A 5,384-nucleotide genomic window follows, 5' to 3' on the forward strand; every position below is an offset into this window, starting at 1 on the left:
CCTTGGTCTTCAGGAACAAGCCTGCACATGTAACCCATTACAGAGACTTCTGAGGTGAATTTGCATTGGCTGAAGTGGTAGATCAGCAGAACTCTCTGTCTACTCTGGCCTCTCGAACAGCTGCTTTAGTTCAGGGACACCTAGAAAGTAATCTGTTACAGCTCGGGACAGACATACTGAGCGTCACCAGGGTCTGTAAGGGATGAAGTATCATCTAATGAAGGTTGGCCTACAGATGAGTGGGCTTTTGATGCCTTTCTCCAGACCGTGCCTCATAAAATAATAGCAGGTACTGAAAGTAGATATATTGGCCTCAGGAGTCCACTGAGTTATCCTGTTTGCTTCAGAAGAGACAGAGGTATTTTGTGTTAGAAAAGGGAGTTGGGAACACCCTTGTCCAGTTGCCAGAAATTCAATAGACCTTGATAGAGTTTTCAACTTGGGTTAGGCTGAACAGATTTTGTGGTTTAAATTTGATTTTATTTATGGCATGTGAAGAGTGTAAACCTGATAGGCCTTTTCCCCATTGCACACTCCAGTACTAAGGACATTTTGCTGTTATCACAAATTTTCAAGACATAGTTCTTTTCCAAGACTATACTAATGCCTTTCATTCCCTATATCCCATGCATTACTGCTAAATGAATGCTCCTGAAGTTAATCCTTGCCTACCTGCCTGGAAGAACTGGAGAGAAGACCTTCTCTCTAGGGAGATTGTTTTACCCTCTACCATAAGTTACTTTGCTCCTGGAGTGTAAAACTATAACGCACTGTGCCTTTCAGCTGGTTAATCCCTGCTTATAATGCTGCTTCAATAACATGTGGAAAACAATGCAGAAAAAGCTGGTTTTGTTGTCAGGTCATTTTACTGTCACTAAGAACAGAAGTGGCATTTCATCTTCAGGATCACTTTCCACCAGGTAATACAGTTCCCTTGGAAATGCCTAGTTCATTTGAGTTTAAAAAATAATGCTGCTTTTTCAAAACACATGGCATAGTAACATTGTGCTTCATATATACTTTATACTTTTGGTAAAATTTTACTATTTTTACTGGATTAGCTAAACTGTTGAAACAGCTTAACATGGTTACTTAAGCATCCCCAGCACTCAGATAGCCTCAGCTGGCACTGATTTGCAATGCCAACGTAGCAGCTGGCTCCACAGAGAAAATAAACGCAGGCTGAGCCACAGAAATGAAGTGCTGATTTCAGTCCTGGAGGTGTTACACCCCAAAAGTTGTGGTTGTGGCAAAAAGATGTTTTTCACATTTCATCTTCCTGTGTGCTCTCCATCATGCCTCTCATCTACTGCCTGTCCTTTGGCTTAAGACCATGACATATTGCCAGGGCACTACACTGGGTGCCACCACCCTCTGGGTTTGCACAAGGGAAGCAAGGAGCTGGTTCAGAGGTGCAGCATGATCCAAAAGGGAATTTAAACAAACTAACCAGTGTGTCTGGCTGCTTTGTGGCCTCTCTGGAGGCTCATGCCAGTTGTGACCCACCCAGCTAAATGATATTTCCAGCTGCTGGTAGCTCAAGTTGCCGCTGTGGTAGCGATCTGGTGACTAAAGGGCTATGGCTGAAGCTGAGACGTGAAGGTGATTTCTAGCCTGTGTTCAACTCATGCCCTTTCATTGCCTTCTTGAGATAAAGGCTACAGCAAATGGAATTGCTGCTTACTCACGCCAGGAACATTGATAAAAAGTTTCTTAAGTTTTATCACAAAAAGAGCCAGTCAGTCACATCAGAGAAAGGTTTAAGCTGCTGTGGGGTAAAGGATTTCATCTGGCATTTTATTCAGTTAATGTAACTCTCACATGGAAGCCTCCCAGAGGGACCCAACCGTTTTCGTTGCCTGTCACTTGCTTTGCAACCTTGAAGAAAGGGGCTGCCCTTGCTTTCTGGAGGTAACCTTTTGGGCTCCTCAGTACTGGTATGAGTTTTTCCACAGCTGCATTAAGCACCCCAGAGGCTTTTCCTGGCAGGGAGTGCAGAGTGTGCTAAAAGATCGCAGCCGGGGAAGTGCTGCAGAGCATCTTGCTGGAAATGTTAGAAGATGTGAATCTTCTACAAGGCATCCCATGTAACAGCCAAGCCGCTCAGTCACGACTACTTGGAATACACAGTAATTTCCTGTGTTTTTCAATCTCACTTTAACTTCTCTGACAGATGGGGAAAGATGACTAAACTAAGGGAGTTTACAAAAGTTCATTTTGTGGTGTTTGCAAACTGTCTCTGTGAGGTCCGTTTTCTCTAATGTAAACACAACCGTGGCAGGGTGCCGAGTGCCTCCGCAGCAGCTAATCCTGCTCAGCTCAAGGCTGCGAACGCGAGGTGCACCCAGCCGGCCGGGTCTGCGTTGGGGAACTGAACACAAACCAGGGCCGAGGGGTGTTAGGATGAGACCTGCACTCCTCTTGGCTCTCCACAGAGAGCATGAAGCAAAGCAGCTGTGGCTTTAAGACCAGACTTAATTCACCATTTGGGGTCAGTGGCTTTCCATGTCAGGGGGCCCGGGGTCAGGTGTTGAAGGTTAGGTTAAACTCCAGGAGAGTAATCATGTGAAAATGGTTGCATCTGGGGCTGTAGTTGGCTTGTTGTTGCGCTCCCTAGTCTTTAAGTCATAGCAAGGGAGTGTATCCTTGGAGAAGGAGGAGTTTTGGTTCTTTTGCTTTGTAAGAGTGGTGCATACTGCAAAGTGCGCAAAACTTTCTCACCAGGTCCAGCTGAAAGGGCAGGTATGCAAGTACATTAACTTATTTTAATCTCTGTGCTCAAGCTCGTCTCAGGAATGTGGGGAGTAAGAGAAGTCATAGATGGGTGGTCTGTGTTCACTCAGAAGTATGCGTGATAAGCAAAAAAACCTCCAAACCTAACAAAACCCCCATAACAGATACTGAATTTGAAAAATAACTTGTCTTCCATTCCTAGTAATTCTTCTCAATTAATACAGCATAATTATCTAATTTACTGCAGAGAGCACCTAGTCTGTCATACTGAGATTGCCGAAATGAGGTGAATGGTCTGTCTGCTCAAGGTCAATCCATTTAGTGTGACCTCCTGCAGGGGTACTTTCTTTGTGGAATACCCCACCAGGCTCCTCTTTCTGTACTGTGGGCTGTGTCTGCCTCCTGAAAATAATAAGGGCTCTGGCCATTGCGAAGGAGGGTGATAGCATGTCAATAGTCGGTGGCTGTGCCTCTCCCATGGGAAACTGGCCCGTAGCTGTCACAGTTGTGTGTCTCCAGCAAGTGTAGAGGGACCACCTGATGATGGTGTCCTCTCACCACCTTGTATTTCTAATAAAGCATTTTTTGCACTTGTACACCATGGCTGGTGTCAAATGCTCTCTGGCAGTTTGGGGTTGCCGAGTGATGGGCAATGAGACCCTCAGTTGTTGTGAGATCATAAGAGTTACAGAAAACCAGGTTGGAAGGGACCTCAAGGAACATCTGGTTCAACCTTTCTTCGCAAAAGCACGGTCTAGACAGGATGGCCCAGCACCCTGTCCAGCTGAGTCTTGAAGATGTCCAGTGTTAGGGAATCCACCACTTCCCTGGGGAGATGATTCCAAGGTGATGTTGTTGATTGGACAAGTTGTGCCTGGCCATACCAGCTGACCCACCCACACCTTTGGTTATTGTTAGGTTTGTCTTTCCCCTCTGCCTCATTTTCTTAACCGGAAAAAGTTTCAAATGGCAATCTTCTTCTTCCACCCCGTATAGTGTGGGACCAGCTACTCCATATTTACCTCTTTAGTTAAGGAAAGCATCTGCTACTGAAAACTGGAGTCAAGTAGCAGATAATTTTAAATCCAGTTTTATTTCCTGACTCCAAAATAACTTCTGTCTCTCAGTATATGTGTAAAATATTTATTCCGTCATCAACCCTAAAAATCCTTGTAATTTCCCCCTCCATGCCTTACTGTTTAAGGGCTAAATCCTCTGTACTTACTTCTGTAAGTAGGCCCTGCTTACCAGCCACATTCTCTTAGCAGTGGAGCTGCCATGGGGCTATTTGTTCCTTTGAATAAAGTAGTGTGGTTTTAGCTCAAAAGGCAATTGCCCTTTATATTACAATGCACAGACATTAAGTGTCGCTATGCTGTTAGTGTAATGTACTTTCAATGTAATGTTTTGCCCAAATTAATCTCCGTGAGTCTCAACAAGTATGACCAAAGTGACCTACATTTCTCAATTTCTATTAATATTATCATTATTATTATCCTGAAACTGTAGTTTGACTAATTTTTAAATGTTGAGCAACCTACATTTTTACCGGCAGAGGCTGAATACATATTATTCCTTCTTTGACCCCTTTCTCTGCATGACAGATAGGATTCTGGTTTGCCAGCAGACTAATTAGTGTAATAGTGGCAAATTTCATTTTGTGTTTGCTATGAGAAGTAAGGTGTGTAGTGTTAACACAATCCTGAAATGTATTTTCATTGAAGAATTGCTCCAATATGGAAAATTTAAAATAACTGGTATAATCATCACAGTCATGAAGAAAATCAAAATACGAGTGGGGCATAAGCCACTGTCAGATCATTTTCCTTATTCTGCATGCAGGCTGAGATGAGGATTTTTTTATTGTATGAATTTATCCACCCGTTGAAAGCACCCGTTTGCTAATTCTGAGGCTTAAAGATGACAGCATAATGTCAGCTTTTGAGGTATTTCACTAGTGACCATTATAAATAAGACATTCGGCTAACAAGCTTGCCCCACTTTCCTGGTGGTCTTCTGAGCCTCTCAAGCTGCCAGTGGCCCCCAGTAGTCCCTTTCCAGCTGCCAAAGCTCCTTCTTCCCTTTGAATATTTCCATGTGCTATCAATAAAATATCTTCCTAAGCTCTAGAAACACAGAGCTTTTAACTGAATATCAGCCTAAATAATGGAAAGGCAACCAGGCTGATAATTTTATTCTTTTAATTTTGAACGTATGAACCCTTTTCCCCCTCTATTATTATTTTGAAACTTAATTTTAATTTAAATAATGCAACCACAGCATTTTCTGGCTGTCATGAATCTGACACCCGCACACTAAAAATCCTTCATGATCACATAGTGCTACCCTGGTGGGTGCCAAAATCAGAACCTTGGCAGAGCCTCTGAGGTTTGACTGGATGCGTTCCCACGCTGCCTCGTTTTTTCCCCTTTGCTCAGAAGTGCCGAGAAGATGCATGTGGAGGGGGAGGGGACCCGACAGAAAAATGTAAATCATGGCAACCTGGCTGTCAAGAGGGTATCACTTTCTAATTCCTAGCTCGTGCTCCCAGCAGCAGTGGAGCTGCAATATTAAACTGTTTTGGTTTACCTCTAGGCTTGGTTTACAGGTGCCGAAAGAGACCCAGCCCCATGAGTGCAGAGGTAAGGGAC

This window comes from Mesitornis unicolor, unplaced genomic scaffold (genome assembly GCF_000695765.1).
Source record: "Mesitornis unicolor isolate BGI_N332 unplaced genomic scaffold, ASM69576v1 scaffold52840, whole genome shotgun sequence".
Classification (NCBI taxonomy): Eukaryota; Metazoa; Chordata; class Aves; order Mesitornithiformes; family Mesitornithidae; genus Mesitornis; species Mesitornis unicolor.